This window comes from Mirounga angustirostris, unplaced genomic scaffold (assembly GCF_029215605.1).
Source record: "Mirounga angustirostris isolate CCGP_5_RB_7025 unplaced genomic scaffold, mMirAng1.0.hap1 SCAF_13, whole genome shotgun sequence".
In the NCBI taxonomy this organism is placed as follows: Eukaryota; Metazoa; Chordata; class Mammalia; order Carnivora; family Phocidae; genus Mirounga; species Mirounga angustirostris.
This window is the reverse complement of record NW_026991721.1, coordinates 101,697,241-101,714,617: the sequence shown is the minus strand read 5'-3', so window position 1 is coordinate 101,714,617 and position 17,377 is coordinate 101,697,241. Positions and strand designations below refer to the sequence as shown.

The 17,377-nt window shown below is 45.8% G+C and overlaps 1 protein-coding gene across 1 annotated transcript in view; it reads right to left on the bottom strand.

The window, feature by feature from the left end:
• POU2AF1 (POU class 2 homeobox associating factor 1) overlaps window positions 1-17,377 on the bottom strand; it is a 67,252-nt gene that overhangs the window by 10,283 nt on the left and 39,592 nt on the right. The gene's annotated exons all lie outside the window — the stretch shown is intronic.

Genomic DNA, 17,377 nt, shown 5'->3' with positions numbered 1-17,377 from the left:
TTTTTTTAAATTTAATTTAATTTTATTATGTTATGTTAGTCACCATACAATACATCATTAGTTTTTGATGTGGTGATCCATGATTCATTGTTTTCGTATAACACCCAGTGCTCCATGCAGTACGTGCCCTCCTTAATACCCATCACCGGGCTAACCCATCCCCCCACCACCCTCCCCTCTAAAACCCTCAGTTTGTTTCTCAGAGTCCATAGTCTCTCTCATGGTTCGTCTCCCCCTCTGATTTCCCCCCCTTCATTTTTCCCTTCCTTCTCTTAATGTCCTCCATGCTATTCCTTATGTTCCACAAATAAGTGAAACCATATGATAATTGACTTTCTCTGCTTGACTTTAATGGAAAGAAGTTTGTTTGTGCTCTCAGCCTAAGGTAGTTGAGGGCGCCTGGGAAAGTTTAGCTCAGATCGGCTAAAGGATTATCCACATCCTTAATTGAAACACTAATGTGAATGTTCGTCTTCTGCTGAAGATCTGAGTCAAAGTTTTCAAATTTGTTCTTTCCATTCATGGACAATGGCTGATTTTTTTCCAAACAGGAAGAAAGAACTTGGGCTTTGGCCAAAGATTGGACTTGACACGCTAGAGAAAGGCTCTCCCGCCCAATTTACACTAGATTGCAGTTTACTTTTTTTTTTTTTAATGGAGGCCAACAAAGAGATTTCCTAGGCATGTAAATGCGGGCTTTCCATTCACTGATGTTTGAACTGAAAGGGCTCTGCAGCCAGCAAGTATCACCACGTCACTCATATATTCTAGCAATCTGGATAACACCCAGGGCAGAGTGGAAAAAGATAGATCGACAAAAAAGTGCCTTTAAATGTGTTCAGAAGAATGGGGCCTGCGTGACTCAGTCAGTTAAGCGTCTGACTCTTGGTTTTGGCTCAGGTCATGATTTCATGGGTCCTGAGATCAAGCCCCTGGACATCTCTGTGCTCAGCGGGAAGTCTGCTTGAAGATTCTCTCCCTCTGCCACTCCCCCCACTTGTGTGCGCACAACTGCACACGCTCGCTCTCTCTCTCTCTCTCTCAAATAAATAAATCTTAAAAAAAAAAAATGAAGGTGTTCAGAAGATATGAGAAAGTGGAACCTCAACTGAATTACAATCTGATGTTGCTTATAAGGCTGCTGGGGCAGCCGAAAAGGAGTAAGCCATGGCGTCTTGGTATGTAGACTGGGATATCTCCATTGGGAGAGCTCCAAGATGGCAGGTGATCCCAGACTCTCTGGTCTGATCATAGAAGGGAAGGGAAAAGTAGTGACATTTCCCTTCTTTGTCCCCATTCTAAGAAGCATATTCCTGTCAGCCCCACAGAACTCGGTGATCAAACATCATTTGATCAATCATCATTTGATTAAAACCATCAAGTCATCTACCATGATCCCAGGGGGTCACTGGGAAAGGATAGAGAATAGCCACAGCCCTGGGTGGGCCAAAAGGACCTAGAGAGAACAACCTGAGAAAGAAGAGCCAGGGGAGGATCCTAAAGTACATCTGGGGTGACCACAGAGACTTGTTCAATCTTAGAACCACAGAGCCCCAGAGCAAAGGGGTCCAGGAGCCAAGTGATCCCTGTTTAAGGGAAGCCTCAGCCAGTCTAGAATGGACACCCAGGGTGATGACACACTCCTCTCAGATTATGTTAGGCTTAAGTAGAGAGCCAGTTTACTTGTAGCCCACTCTCATCCACCAAGTTCCTGCCTGAGGTGTTCCCACTTCACAGCCTCAGGATTACCGGGATTATCCCCAAAGTTCTGGATGTCCCACTCCATGACTCTGAGTGAGGTCAGCCAAAGGCCACTAGTGCAAGAGCTTTCAGATGGTCTTCATGGGCTCTGCTGCCGAGACTACCTTCCCCTGGGGGCTCTCAGTGCATTCCACACCATGTGTCGTCCTCCTTCCAAGGCTCCTGCAGAGCAAGCAGAGTGCACAAGGCTCTCGGATTCCTCTCTCTACTCCCAGAGACAGTGTCAGTGTTCTGCTGCTTCTTCGTGAAGACTCAGGCATGGTGAATGCATGCATGCCAAATGTCCCTCTGTTTCCTGGTCACGACCTTAACCCCCAGGAACTCAGAAATCACCACGCTCACCTTTGCACAATTTCTGTGACTCACACAGCCCTGAGGCCTCACCACAGCTTCTGAAATAGGCAGGGGAGGTCTTCACCCTCCTTTCCACTGATGAGGAACACGATGCCCAGAGATGTTAAGTGGCTTGCCCAAGTCCACACTTGTAAATAGATGTGTCATTAGCTAAAGCCAAGACCTCTGATTCCAAGCTCAGTCCATTTCTGCCTCACCGCCTGCCTGCCCCCTGCCTGAGCAAGTCCACTTATTTCTCTGGGTAACCCCAGAGGTCAGTCACCAAATGTCCCTTGCCCCATTCTGACCCTCATTCCTCATGTCAGAGTCTGGGCTTGGACCACCCTGATCCAGTCTCCCTTGACAGCCAATTTCCCCAAGAAATAGAATTTCCCATCCAAGAGAGGAAAAAGAAGTCCATGAGAAGGTTACCAGCAGTCTGCTCACATGAGTGACGAGAACTGAGAGACCTAAACAATTCCCCGCAAAGTTTTATTTTTGGTATTTTCGACTGAAATGACAGTGGATAGGTCCACCTGAGGAACCAGCTGCATCTGCCTGTCTCTTACAGAAACTGGGGCCACCAGAGCAGAAAGGGCTCCCATCTGAGATACAATGAGTCCCAGAGTAGGGGACAAGACTAGGACAGCCCTGACAGAGCATGCCCTGAATAAATACATGCTAAGCAGAGTAAACCAGGTCCCTGCCATCAGGGAGCTCACCATCTCATCAAATGGGGTAGACATTAATTAAATAAATGTATCAGCAGACCTAGAATCACAAACTGTGACAGAGCTGCATCTGCCTCAGGGATGAAGTGTCCTGGCTGGTTGGGCTGGTTTCCACCTCCACTTGATTCAGTAGGACTTCCATGAGCAGCAAGCAGGGGTCCCCAGTCTGTAGGGGCTACATAAAGAGGAGAGTGCAAGAGGCTTTGTTGTCCTCTCTCTGATGCAGGGAGTCTGGTCTGGGGTGAGGCTAGCCCACACCATGAATGTAAGTCTTGCCCAACACATACAAAGTAGTCCCGGATGTTCAGGGTTCATCCCCAGCCTAGGGACCCTAGATGAAACCCAAAGATGTTTCACCAGCTGGTCCTATCCTATCTTGGCCGATTAGCCCACTAGAGGAAGACCAGCCCTAAGAACTCCAATTCCAAGATGGAAATCGGCTGGCTCCAGAGGTTCTATACTGTCTCATATCTAACTTCCTGAGATTCGTATTTGTAGGAGCTTTTGAGTCAGGCTACAACTGCTCTCAGTGAAGTAAGAACCCACCTCCATCTAAGGGTGGACTTATTTTAATGGGGAAGGGAAGAAGCATCTAGTGGAACCCTAAAATCCTTGGCATTGAAAAGTGGTATGATGTTGTTTGGGACTCAAGCAGATCTAGTCTGGAAAGCCTACTACGTAGCTTATCACTATGTGACCGTTGGCAAATCACTTAACATCTCTGTGCCTCAGTTTCCCTATTTGCTAAATGAGAGTAATGATATCCAGCTCATGGGATTATCATGAGGATTGTATGAAATTAACACAGTTAAGCACCTAGTACATAACAAGTGTTCAACAAACTGCTGTTTCTCCTATGATCTCAGCCTATCACTCATCAGAGAAGTAGGTAGCCCTGGTGTTGTGATTCTAACTTGCCCTTGTCCTGCTACATCCTGATACTGAATGTCTCTATCCTCAACACACCCAGAGCCTTCTGCTGCCAGCAAGGCCTGTCTCAACCTGCCTTCATTGTGGTCTTAGAAGTCATCCCTCAGGTACCTGGGCAGGTGTCCCCAAGCAGTAGGACAGCCATGTTTAGGAGAGAGGGGGCCCATGATGCTGCAGAGAGACTAGTCAAAGACCTCACTTGCAAACAGAACAAGCTTGGACAGGAGACTTCAAAATCCTAGCACTGATCTCTTATAAAGATATCATGAGCTGAGCAGAAGGACTTCTTTCTTCAGAAGCCAGCAGAGGAGTAGGTTTGTGGCAGATTTAAATTTTTAAAGGACAACTCCAGGAAGGAGCACCTTAGAGATTTTTGAGAGGCAGACAGAGTAAGATGGCATGCCTTTGTCCCTGACCTCAGATGTAGCCCCTAAAGGAACTTTTATGTATCTCCCAAAGGACAGGGACAGAGCCATAACTGAGGCCATAGTCATGGTACTTCTCCAAAGGCCTAGAAACCTAGGAGTACATTTCCCATATGGGATGGAAACATGGCAATATACATGGGAAGACGCTTTGACGGTCAGGGAGGGAAGTTTTATTGTCTATTAGAGCAAGGCGGAATTCTAGCAGACATATTGGGCATTGCCTTTGCTTTATCGAGAGCAGCCGGGATCAGAATGGGGAAAGAGAGGGACTACACTAAGAGCACAAGACCATATTGGGGGTAAGCCACCCCAAGTTGCCCACCCAAATTCTGTAGCAAGTTAGCACCAGAGTGAGGAGACTGAGCAGAGGAGTCAGAATATCTTTTCTTATTAGATTAAGACTCAGAGCCTGAATCTAGAATTGCCAGTCTTATCAAGAACAGGAAAAACCTATGGTTGGGCAGCTGGAGGAGAAGAAATGCAATTGTTTGTTCCTTGATTTAAGCAATATCTAGTTCGGGATTTTCCATACCAAAGAGATTCTTGTTAAAGAAATCAACTTTTCCTGAGACCAATTCCTTGGAGGAAGGACTCTTCAGACCCAGCACCAGCTATACATTTGGGGTCAGATCTAAGTGCTCCAGCCCCAAGGCTTGTGGTGACCTGGGACATAGGCTATGTGAGTGAAGTCAGCCCTCATAATTGATTCATGATGTGAGATAATGCTACTCAAGATGAGCTTTTTTTTGCCAAGTCTCTGGTGTACTAACCAATGGTCTCAGGATGTGGGGGCATTTCCTTGTGAAGGACCCTGAAGAATTTGTTAGAATAGCAAGCCTGGGAAAGGAGTCACCAGGTCAATCTTAGAAGAACATACCTCCTTCTTTGTTCACAAGATACCGATATAGACTGAAAATATGACCTTCACAGCTTCAAAGCTTCATGGAGCCCAATACAACATGCTTCACAGTGACTCACTCAGCTCTAGAGTCTGGTCTTTACCCTAGAAGCATTTAAACCAAGGACCTGTGACCAGGTATCAGGGATCTGGCTGAAGGAGTAGAGGATTGGTCCAGGTCACAGTTGTCAAGCTATAATCTAGAAACCCTGGAATAGAGTGGAGGCAACTGTAGTTGCCAATAAAGGGAAGGAAGCAGGGGAGTCTGGGTGTGAATGAGCAATCAGAACTTCAATATCCACCCAGAACTGCTCCATTCTTATTTTTTTTATTGGAGTTCTACAGTAGGTTTGGTTTGAATAAAGACATTTGTGTCAAAAAATGTTGTAAACACCAGCCTAGACGTGCCTGGATTTTCTTCCCAATGGTCATATGTTATGTCCTAATATGCCTCTTCATCTCTCAAGATCTAAGCAAGAAGTCTAATTATCATTTATTCTTGAGGATCTATATCCAGTGCCTTATGCTTCAGGATACCTTCCCTGATTCCATCTTACCCTCCCTCCTGCTGAAGATAATGTATGTCACTGCTTGATTTCTCTACTAAGAATAATTCCATTATTGGGTGGATGCACGCATGCATGGGACAACAAAGGGATGACTGATTTTCCTTCTATGCCTTTCCTGAATCAGTGTTGCCTTCATCCAGCATTAAAACTTCCTCCTGCTTTCAACTCTCTTTCCTCTCTCTCTCTCTCTTTTTTTTTTTCTCTCTTTTCTATGTCCCCAGCATTTCACAGTCCTGGGAAGTGATAACAATCTCTGTACACTTCCTATCTTCCAGTTAAATTTATGAGTCTTTCTAGAGGGTTAAAAAGTAATTCAGCTTTTCTTAAGTGTGGTCAAGTCCTTTTTGGCCCCAACACCTGGTCTGAGAATGACTCTGGTTTATAATTCTTTGGCTGCCTGCTCTTTCCAGAAAGTGACACTAATGAAACCATTAAAACCAAGAAAGGCAGCACATTGCCGTTTCAGTTTTCAGTATCATTTTTGCTATTTCTTGCAAAATTCAAGGGTCAGTCTCCTGACAGCTAGATTATAAACACCTCAGTTCAATCTTGTGAATTAAAAGAAAACAAACACAGTTTTTCAGTCACTATGAGCCTGCTGCCTTATGACACGTGGTAGAAAATGGTGGCCCAAGTTCCAAGTTTGGCCACAGAATGGCCATCTTAGCCATCAGCCTTAGCCCTGATCACTAACCCCACCACAAGTTACAAGCCTGGAAGTGTGCGCCCTGCTGTTTCACGAGAAATGCAGAACTCAGAGGCCACACAAATCACCATCTATAATTAGCCGCATAAGTTTTATTCTCAGAGGTAGAGTGAGAGAGACCGGGAAAATTAAGAATAGTAACTAATATTTATTATTGAGCATTGACTTAATGCGAAGCACAGTATTGAACACCTACCACAGCCCCATGAAGCAAAGAAGTCAGAACTGTGGTCCCGTTATACACTTTAGGAGGTGGCAGCAGAGTGAAGCAGAAGGGCTTGTGGGGACCGTGCAACCAGGGAGGCATAAATCTAGGATTCAGACTCAGATCTGCCTGCCCCAGAGGCGAAGCTTTAAGCTGCTAATGGCATAGAAAGAACAGAGACGTCACTCTCTAATTCCAAATAAACCCCTACTCTCTGTATGTTGCTTTCCACACCACACCACACACATGCACACATGCACGAAGGGGTAGCCTGACTCTTCCAAAGTCTAGACAGTTCAAAATGAAGGAAGTGCCAGTGGGGCAGAAGCCTTGGGTCCCACCTCAGGTGGCCACACAGGGCTCTTTATTCGTGCTGCCCAGAAAACAGATTGGCTGGTTTGGGGGGGAAGATTCTAGGTCGCTCTCTCCCCTTCAAGCCCCCCCACTGCAGCTGAAAAATCTGCAAAGAGCCCCATGGAGGAGGTATAGACACAAAGACCTTATTCCTTGCAGTAAGTAAGATGAAACGTGCATCAAACTGAGTTTGTGAAGTAGGCACAGGAGTCCGCCAGCTGGCCACTTCATTTTTGCCATTGAGTTTCCACTCCTTTACCTGACGTGGAAGGCCTGTGCCTTCACCCAGAGCACCCTCCCACGCCCTGGGGGTGAGCCAAGGCCCACGGCGGAGACACGGGACAGCTTTGTAAGACAATATTCAGGCTGACTTACTAGCCTAATCTTCAACTTCAGTCTTCCCATCTATGAAATGCAGCTAAATACAGAACCTACCTCCTGGAGTTTCTATGAGGATTAAATGAGAGAACCCATCCAAAGTGTGGCAAAGACTGGCAGCTGCTGCACCCCCCATTAGCCCTCTCCTTTCTTACTCACAAGCCCCACGTTATGGGGGGCGTCAATGTGCCCGCTAAACAATGACACAATCCTCCCTTGCAGATCGGAGTGGCTGTTAGATGTCAGCGATAGTGATGAGGGCAGCAGGGAGGCATGATCTTGTTGCCTTTCTTTTCTCTTCTTCTTCCTTGTCCAAAACACAGATGTGGTGGCTGGAGCTAATGTGGCAGCTAGGAGACAATTTGGAGGACAGAAGCCACATGCCAAGGACAGCCGACCAGAAAGACAGAAGTAGCGGGAGCCGTTGCTGGCCCTGCAGACTCTGTGGACAGTCCTGCTCGGCTTACGGCTGACTTTGGTGTGAGAGAATGTACACCGCTGTCTTACTTAAATCCATCTTGTTTCAGGTCTCTTCAGAAGCAACCGAATGCAATTAAACTGATGCAACAGACCAGTTGGTACGCTGCAGGGAGCCAGGTAAGTACTCATGCCCCAGAGCTGGGACATCCATGGGTTGGGCGCGCAGGTGAAAACGTCCAAGGGTATATTAGAAGCCCTTCCCTGCAACTTCTAGGTCAGTAGTTCTCGCCTTGGCTACACATTCGAACTGCCTGGGAATTTTTGAAAATCTAATGCCCGGGGCACTTTAATGAGAACCTCTGGGTTGGGACCTGGACATCAGTATTTTTTAAATTTCCCAGAGCATTCCAACCTGTCGCCCAGGTTGGAAAGCACTGCTCTGTGCAGATGGAGGAATGCCTTCTGTTAGATTAAACACTTGTGTTTGAAACATGGATTTATTTTGTATGGGCCCTCATGAAAGCTCAGCAATTATAGCTGGAAAAGAACTTGGGTCAAGTTCAATCTCCCTGCCTCTTAGCCACGTAAAGGCAATTCCTTTACGTGGTTTTACAGCTGGAACGCTGACACCCAGAGTGGTTAGGTGGCTTGCCTAAGGCCCCGCACCTAATAACCTGTACATTGGAAAGTAAACTCCATGTTTCCTGCCTGCAAGAACAATGCTTTGTCCGTAGCATCACACAACTGGGACAAGAAGATTCCAGAAAAGGCCTCTCCACCCCCAGCAGGCCTACTCTAATCAAGCAATTGTTCTACAAAAATGAGAAAACTAGAACATCGATAAGTATTTCATAACCGTGAAACTTCTGTTGATAATCAATCAGCCAACTTTGGTTTGGTTGGATCAAAGTCAGAAATTGGTGGACATCTTTGTTGGTAGGAAAATAAACTTCTTTAGAAAGAAGTCAGAGGGGGGAAGGTTTTGTATTACCTTTATTTTGTAATGGGAAGGTTTAAAAGCAAAAATTTACGGAACTTCTAAGTGAATTAAATGTCCAGATTTTTAGCTAATAAGTGTAGACAACCTTGGTTCTTTTTTATTCCTCACAACAGAATGATGTGCAGATGTGAACTGGAAGAGAGATTTCCAAACCTCTGACCTGGGAACTCTCTGGGTATGGAGAAAAACAAAGTTGGCATTTTTCTTTAGTAAATACAGGGAGAAGGAAGTAAAGTGTTCACCTTGAAAATTATTGCTCTTTCACCAACTAATCTGTGTGCTTGGTGATGTTTGTCCCTTATTTCACTTCCTTCTGTGCTTGTGAATTTGTGTCGTCCTTTAGATCCGACTTGTCCTTATCAACGAGAACCACTGAATCAATACATAAACTTGGTGAGAAGTAAAGGTGCTTATTAAGTGGACAAAGGTTGTAACACACAATAGAAATGTTAGAGGTACTCCACAGACCTAAATTACTTCTTGGTGTAAATTTGCCTGAGTTTCTGCAAGAGATGGGGTTTTAAACAGTATAGGGTTATTACAGGTTTTCCTTATGTTTAAACAAATTTTTGGCTTCCCTACAAAAATTGGCTACTTAGTGGAACCCTGGAGTAAATCCAGAGTTCTACGTTAATAAGAATTTTGAGGCCCTAATTTATTTGTCTGGGAACCTCTGCTTCATTGAAGCTGTCTGGAAGCAAAGGTACATCCGTGCCATAATAGTTTAACAGTAACTATTTCTTGTTGCTATCGGGCCTCGCTGCACTTCAGGGCCATGTCTACGGGACATCAAGATAAGCAGCCAATTCAAAGAAAATCAGTCAGCCTGTTTTCCCTTACACAAATAACAACAATAAAAAGCAGTTGTGTGATTCATTCATTTTCTAACAAATGGTGTTGAGTTTATTGTACGTAGTTCCATAGCTGTTAAGGAAGAAGTCAGTCAAATCAAATTTGGCTTTATGCAAATCATTTAATCAATTGACTGCAAATTTTATCTCCCACTGGTGTTGGCATTGTGTGACCCCAGGATGCAGAGAAACCTAAGGAAATGAGCATGTAAAGTATGACCCAAATCATTTAGCCCAGAGGTCGGCGAGCTTTTTCTGTAATGGACCAGACAGTAAATATTTTAGGCTTTGTAGGCCATATATATAGTCTCTATGGCCCCTACTCAACACTTCCGTTGTAGCAAAAACAGCCCCGGGCAATATGTGAACGAAGAGATACAGCCACGTTCCAAAAAAATTTTATTTGCAAAAACTGGTGATGGGGCCGATTTGGCACTCAGACCACAGTCTGCAGACCGCTGATTTAGACCCTTGGAAAACCATTTGAAAGATCCCACCGCTCAAGAATATTTTGATCGTGCCTTTTTAACTATTCTGATCAAAGTGTTTGGAAAAGGATAGACAGGAAGGAATTTAGCAGAACCCTGATCCCTCCAGATGGGCCCAGGGGACGTGCCTCAGTATGGAAGGTGCTCCCTCACCACTACCCAGAAACTTGATGACACTACCCACATTCCCTACTTTCACTCCGACTAAAACCTCAGAAGGCAGGCATTAAAACCCCCATTTTGCAGATTTTTCAGAATCTGCGAAGGTTGAATTATTAAGCTGCAGAGCCAGCTTTCCAACCCAGACCTGTCTCACTCCATCACTCCTGCTGTTTCTACTGCACTGTGACCAGCTGGCCTGAACAAGGAAGGGCCTCTCACTGGAGTGGCTGTGAATTCACATCCACGCGGGGCCTGCAGGACCAAGTCCAGACCCCAGAAGGAGAATCTGCCGGCGGAGTAATTTCTTTATCTACCCGGCCAGTCAAGCAAAGCTCAGAACCATGCATGGGGCTCGCAGATTTCCACTTCTGTGTGCTAGCAGGTCTGAGCTGATCCGAACCAAAGTCAGTGTTCACATTTGGTCCACAAACAGGGATCCTGGGCCAGGTAGGGAGGAGGCAGCATTTACAAAGTGGATGTTTTCTTAACCCTTTCCAGAACGCGAGAGTACAGTCATTTCAAATCATGGCCTGAGGGTGTTTTCTGAAAAAAGAAAGTGCCTTTTCAGCACTCTTGGTGTCTGATTTCAAACTCTGCCCTCCCATCAGGTGATTCAAAGTGGGCTGACGATGCTGCCCTGTTTTAACTAGTTCCCCACAAGGTATAGGCACCTAGGTCCCCTCAGTGCCCCTGGACAAGGGTTTTATTTGGATCCTGGGTAAGGGGATGGGTCTAGTGCCCGGGGCCTTTCCTAATTTCCTTTAAGGTGCCAAAGGACAATTAAAAAGAATTTTGACTGTGTGCATCCGATCATGTAGAACCATTCACCCCAGTTATTCCACAGACAAGCTTACAATGTGGTCTCCCTAAGGATGGAGTTCGTTGGACCCGACTGACGTCCAGCGTGTGAGCAGGAAACATGCCTGCAGCATCTCCTTTGAAAAAAAACTGCTCATCTCTTAAGAGGAATTAAGGAAGGAAGAATGTAGTGCATAACCAAGAGTGGGGAATATGGTAGCTCATGAAGGCAAAAAAGCAACCCGTATCTCAGACATTGAAGCAAAACCAAAGCAACAAACACCCTTTTGGTGGCATCTCAGCTTACCAAGGTAAGGGTAGCTCTGAGGAATGGGTATTATTTTTACCCCATTTTACACATGAGAAACCTAAAGATTTTTTAAAAATTGAAAATAAAAAGGAAAGTGACTTGCTCTGAATAGGTAGGAACCGAGGCAAAAGTTCCTCAAGAGCTCACATAAAATCCACCAATTCAAATCTAAGTGTGAGGGCTTATGGACACCCAGCAGCGTCCAGTAAAAGACATGAGTGCCCACCTGCCTTCAGCCACACAGCTCTCCCTGGGGCTGGGTTCTATTCCTCCATCCTTCAGGTAGCCATGTGCACCACCCATATGAGCATATCTCTGGTTATCTTGGAAGGATTCCATAGCTCTCAAGCCCAAATTAAAGTTCATCTCTTTTTATTAAAAAAAAAAAAAATTGCATCTTGCCAGCATCAAACAATGAGACTTCACAATCAGAGAAATTTTGAAATCGCTCCTCCGAATTATATATTAACAAGCTTAATTCCAGAGAATTTACACAAGAAATAAAGGAAACAATGAGTTGGCGATAAAGTGGCTGTAAGTTCTGTTTTAATCAGTGGAAGTATATTTTCTGAACTTTAAGGCCTCCAAGAGAATAGCTTTTTGTAAACTAAACAAACACTCCCCAATTTATCTTTTTCTGTAAATCTAGATTCTCTTATATTAAGTTTGCTTGAAACAGGGTGTACATCAATTCATTAAAAGGCATTTTAGGGGCACCTGGGTGGCTCAGTTGGTTAAGCGACTGCCTTCGGCTCAGGTCATGATCCTGGAGTCCTGGGATCGAGTTCCGCTTCGGGCTCCCTGCTCAGCGGGGAGTCTGCTTCTCCCTCTGACCCTCCTCCCTCTCATGCTCTCTGTCTCTCATTCTCTGTCTCGCAAATAAATAAATAAAATCTTAAAAAAAAAAAAAAAAAGGCATTTTAAAGACCTGGGCACCTTTGAAAAGGCAGACCAATTTTGGGGTAAGATTTCTTTCTTGAGGAAGTCCAGAAGCGAGCCCCCAAGAAGGTTCGACTCCCATGAGGCAGTTGAGTTGACTTTGTTATTTCAAGAAAGGAATGTTGCAGACACTCTCTGTATGGTTCCAATTATTAATAACATGAGTCTCTGTTTGATCCCACATAATGGAAAATAAAGTTCACACTTGCTCCATCCGACCCCAGGGACGAACGCGAAGGTTAAAGAGAAACGGGGACGCGCGGAGAAGCACGACAAGGGGCAGGGCCGCGGAGCCAGCCAAGACCTGCCTGACAAAGCCAAGCCCCAGGGTCCCGGGCACTCACAGGGACAAACGACGCCTTCGGCAGAAACCGAAGTCGCTCAGAGACAAACAGGCCCCAGGACAGGAACCACAAGCTCAAGAGCAGCTGATTATGAAAACTGAAGGCAGTCGTGTGAAGGACTGCACGGCTTTCCCCTCTGGGCCCCAAACCCGTGTCACCTTTGGCTTCTCGTTGTGTGAATCATGCACTGGCCTTTCCTCGCCCCGGTGATTCACGCCGCACAGCGGGGACACGATGAGCTGTCCCACCTTGGAACACTAGCCCGTGCCCCCCAGCCTGGAAACTCGGCCTCACCTCTGGCAGGTTGGCTTCCCCAGCGGCCCCGCCGCCCGCCTCACCCCTGCGCTCCCTCCCGCTGGGCTCGCGGAGCCCGTTGCCTCCGGCCCCGCACGACCACATCCTCCGCGACGCGGCCCGGCTCCCTGGCGAGCTCCCGGCGCCTACCTGGGCCGACAGGGCTCTGACAGCCCCGGTCGCACCACTTACGTTTCTGCCAGAGCATGGCCTGTGACAGGATGTCGCCTTTTCTCTTTGAAGCAGACAGTTTGGCTTCTTGAATGTGGGCCCTGGGTGTGCTTTCCTCCAGCGTAGCCACCGCCTGCTCAGAGGATGTTTCCTCAGCTTTTTAAAGGCCCGAGTTCGCGCCGCGCGGGGCCGCCGCGTCATCACATCCTCCCACCTCAGGCGCCGGGCGCTTTTTCTTCAGCGAGGCCGCCCGCCCGTCACCCCACTGTGCGCGCCCTCAGGGCCCCCCCGGCTGCAGGCCGCTCGGCTCGCGGCCAGCCGGCCGGATCTGCCCGACGGCGCGGCGCAGAAGGCCGGGGCGGCCCGGACGCGGCCCCGGAGCGCCGAGCGACGGCGGGCTGCGGTGAACACGTCTGCGGGTGGGAGCCGCGCGAGCACGCGTGTCCAGACTCGGAGCCCTCCGGGCCCGCGACGGGCCCCCAGGACCCCGGACGACTCGGGGTTGGCTGTGGTGCCCACTGAGGCTTCTAAACCACGGGCACGTCGGCGGGGCGCAGGCCGCCATGGGCCCCGCCCGGCGGGAAATGCAATTCCCGGGGGGTCACCGGTTCTCAACACAGGAGGAAACACCTGTAGCCTCTTCAAGCCTCACTAAACAACCTCTTCATTCTTTTAATACTGCTTTTCTGTTGCTTCCATTTTGAAACCCAATAGCCCCTCCCTTGCCCCCCAGCCACTACCAAAATGGCGAGGCGTCAGCATGCTTAAACGTGGAGGGCGCCCGTGGAGAAAGAGGCCAACTCGCTCAGGGAAGAGAGGAGTAACCCCTGCTCTTTAACAACGCAGTGTGAGCAGGGCCTCCCTCCTAGTACCACCCACCTGCTAGCACAAAGCTTCTCAAAAGAAAAGGAGTGAGGTTCACCACCTCATAGCATATGCGGGTTAGGCCACGGACTCCCTCCCGTCTGGAAGCTTTCTGCCACTGTGGTTCTGAATCCACATGCTTAGGCCCCAGTGACCCAATCATTTGACCCCGACTACAGCCCCCTAGCGGCTCTGCGCCCCACCCCCGCACCCGCTTCAGAGCCATCTGACACAACCCTGTCCACCGGAAACCAAGGCACCTCCATCCAACCTGGCTCAGTCATAGGAGGGGTGGGTTCCCAGCGAGGCTGTGCCTCTCCCTGGCTGCGTCCTCTTCACCAAGTCACCTAATTCTGAGTCTCTGTTTCCTTGTTTATAAAATGAAGAAGCAGTTCTCCGAATGTCTCACGGGGTTCTTGGGAGGATATGTGACCTCACTGGTCCTGCCTCACATGGTTCTGAGTTTTGTCCTATGTCTCCAAGTTCCATGAAATTAAGAACATTTTCTTATTTATCTTGGGCTCTCCTCAAGGCCTAGTGTAATAATTTCCATGAAGCGATCCTCGTAACAACAACTTACTAGGCACCAAGCTCTATGTTAAGCCTTCACTACATTATCTGATTGAGTTACCACAACTCTGTGAGGAGACTTCTCTCCATATGGTCCGGAGAAACAAATGCTCAGGAAATTTAATTGGCCCAGTGTCACGGGGCTATGAGGTGATAGGCTGGCTCTGGGACCCAAGTTCCTGGTATGAGAGCCAGCGCTTTAAATAATCACACTGACAGATATTTGTTCCGTTGAAGTCAATGAAAGCCAAATGTCATATTTAAAACCTAGAACAGATCAATGGAAGATCTGGGCTAATTCTCTGTCCTCTGGAAAGAAGGGAGGAAGATGACAAATCTAGAGGTGTGCTGACAAATCAGATCTTACACAACAGCAGGTAAAAAAGTGTCAGTAGGCAAGCCCACCGTCATGCCCAGCTCTAAGCCCTGTGGCCTCTGACAGCCTTAAAGCTCAGGAGCCAGATTCCAGCTCAGTGCTTCCAGCAAAGACTCTGGATATCAATGACCACACATACGCAGGTATTTGGGAACCGAGACTTGGTCAAAATATCCAATATTTGTTGGGAAGACGTTTTCTGTGGCTGAGAATCCAAAGTCAAACTGCATGGCATAGTTCCAAAAGGGAGGAGGCGTCCATGTGTATGCAATACTTCAAGAAGTCGAAGAAAAGAAAAAATTCTTTTAATGCCTCCAGAGGCCTCAAATTTGGGTGTGCCCACATTTTTTTTTTAAGTTTCATATATCAAAATCAAAACTCCTAAAATAATTCAGTAAAGAGCACTGATTCATATTGCAAAAGAATCCTTAGCTTTGCCGGGCGCCTGGGTGGCTTAGTTGGTTAAGCGACTGCCTTCGGCTCAGGTCATGATCCCAGGGTCCTGGGATCGAGCCCCGCATTGGGCTCCCTGCTCGGTGGGAAGCCTGCTTCTCCCTCTCCCACTCCCCCTGCTTGTGTTCCCTCTCTCACTGTCTCTCTCTCTCTCTGTCAAATAAATAAAATCTTAAAAAAAAAAAAAAAAAAGAATCCTTAGCTTTGCAAAAAGGATTTACCACAGACTTCATTCCTTCCTTCATTCAACATATATCTACTTGTACTCACTAGGTGCCATCATCCAGACTAGGCCTTATTTTCCCCTTTCCATTTGGGCCTTCATCATCCTTTTCAGCCATGGCACTTTATCATCATGGGTCCCCAACAGCTCTCTCTCTTATTCACTCATTCACTCATTCACTCATCCATCCATTCATTCATTCATTCCCTACCCGCAATCTTCCATGCCTAGTCTTTCTCTTGTCGCCACTCATCTCCACCATATACCAGTCAAAGCAGGTATTTTCATCTTGTTGATGTCAGTCCTTTTATTTGTAGACATTTGTACCTGTTCTTACAAAATGTGTACTGTTTTGCATGCACAGATTTTTTTTTATTCATGTCTGTGGTGTTGTACTATAAGTGCTCACACTGTTCCTGAGTTTGTCATTCAGCACTATGTTTAAGGTCCATCCACACTGCTGTGTAGACATTCCATCTGTCTCTTCTGATGTCTTCAAAGGAGCCCATGGAATGCAAACATGGTGTTTTACTTAACCAGATTGTCTCCAACTTCTCCCTCCACAATCAAAGCATCGATGAATATTTTGATGCATCCTTTTACAGATATGCATGCTTTTGTGGGTTATATGCCCAGAGGTAGAATTACTATGTATGCATATATTTAAGCTGACAAAATACAACCAAATTGCTCTCCAGGACTCCCACCAGCTTCACAGATTTCCATTTCACCACCAAACTTGGCACCATCCAGCTTCCCAATTTTTGCTGACCAAATAGATGTAGTGATAGCTCATTGTGGTTTTGTTCTACATTACTAATACTAATACATAGTAATACATACTCTTCATATGCTCGTTAACCTTCTGGATTTCCTTCTCTCTAAAATGACTCTTTATTCCTTTGCCAATTTCTCCAGTGGGGTTGCTGTCATTTTCTTGTGGACTAGGAGTTCTTTGTATATTCTACATGTAAAATTCTAGATATTATCAGTTTTACTCAATATAAATCTCTTCTCCTAATCTGGCATCTGTTAACTTTATTCGTGGTGTCCTTTTTTTTTAAATAGAAATACCCAATTTATATACATGGACCTGTCTTTAAACTCCATTGTATTTCATTGGTCTCATTGTCTGTTCTTGTACCAACACTTGAAAGTTTTCACTATTATTTATTATAGCACATCTTAAAATTTTAGAACAAGTTTATCAAGTTCCTCCAAAAAAATACAACTGGAGTTTTTATTGTTTTTTCATTGAATTTATAGATTGCTTTAAGGAGGACTGATATCATTATAAGATTAATTTGGCCCAGCTGAGCGGGGGGTAGCTCTCCATCTATTGAGATCATATTCCATATTCTTTATTATTATAATTTTAAAATTTTCTCCATGGAAGTCTGGTGTATTCCTAGATAAGTGTATTCTTATTTGCTTTATAGTTCCTGTTGACATTGTGAATGGCATCTTACTTTCTATTGTATTTTTGAGTTGGTTATTGATGTTGTTGAAACATTCTAATAAAATTTGTGAGTTTATCTTACTTCTAACAACCTGGCTAAACTCTTTTACTGGTTCTAACAGTTTGTCTCTTGAATATGATGATCTTTCTAGATAGATGATCATCTCTTCAGCTGACAATAGCGGTTTTCTCTTTTCCCTTCCAATCCTTACATCTCTTTTTTTTAGTTAACTATTTTATTTATTTATTTATTTATTTATTTATTTATTTATTTATCTATCTATCTATCTATCTATCTATTTATTTATTTATTTATTTATTTATTTATTTATTTATTTATTTGAGAGAGAGAGAGAGAGAGC